We start from the raw sequence: 867 nt of genomic DNA on the forward strand, positions 1-867 counted from the left end.
AAAAAAAAAAAAAAATTGCAATGTTTTCTTCTCTTTTTTATTAACATTCCCTTATGCTAACTAATTTCAACCACAGAGAAGATGGAGTTACCGGAGTATGTTGATGACAAAGAAGGAAGGATCGAAAGAACTATGAGGGAACGTGTGACGTTCACTTGGACAATCATCAACTTCTCAAAATTGAATTGCGAAAAGTTGTACTCCCAGACATTCTTGGTTGACAACACTCCATGGTATACTTATACATATCTATGAGAAGCGTTTTAAATATTTCAGAAATTATGATGTTTTAGTGGTTTTAGTCATTGATTTCAATCATATATATTTTATTATACGAATGTATATTAAAATCAGTTATTAATATAGAATATATATTAAAATATAAAATACATTATTTTAAACTACACAAATATTCGATCATTAATTCAATTCTTTTAGTCTAACCATCTAAAAATATATTTTTAGTAGTCCACACTTTTAAATAATATTTTGTCAAAAATAATAATTTTTACTGATTCTCTAATATTTCTGTTTTTGATATATATTCAATTAACCACTGGAACAAAAAACTTAAATATTTGTAGCTTATATGTATGTCTATATGTTTGGATAATCTGTTTGATTTGATTTTAGGCGAATTCTTCTGTATCCACGAGGACAAGGGTACATGACAAAACGCTTAACAATGTACCTGTGTGTTGGGGACAGTCATAGTTTATCTGGTGGTTGCTACACTAATCCTACTAACTTCCAAATTACTATACTTAATCATCACCAGCAAAGCTTGGACTCCCATCGTATTGGTACTTTCTATGTACACTCTCAATAATATCAAATTGAAAACATTTATATTGTAATTTTTAATAC

This window comes from Arachis duranensis, chromosome 2 (genome assembly GCF_000817695.3).
Source record: "Arachis duranensis cultivar V14167 chromosome 2, aradu.V14167.gnm2.J7QH, whole genome shotgun sequence".
NCBI lineage: Eukaryota > Viridiplantae > Streptophyta > Magnoliopsida > Fabales > Fabaceae > Arachis > Arachis duranensis.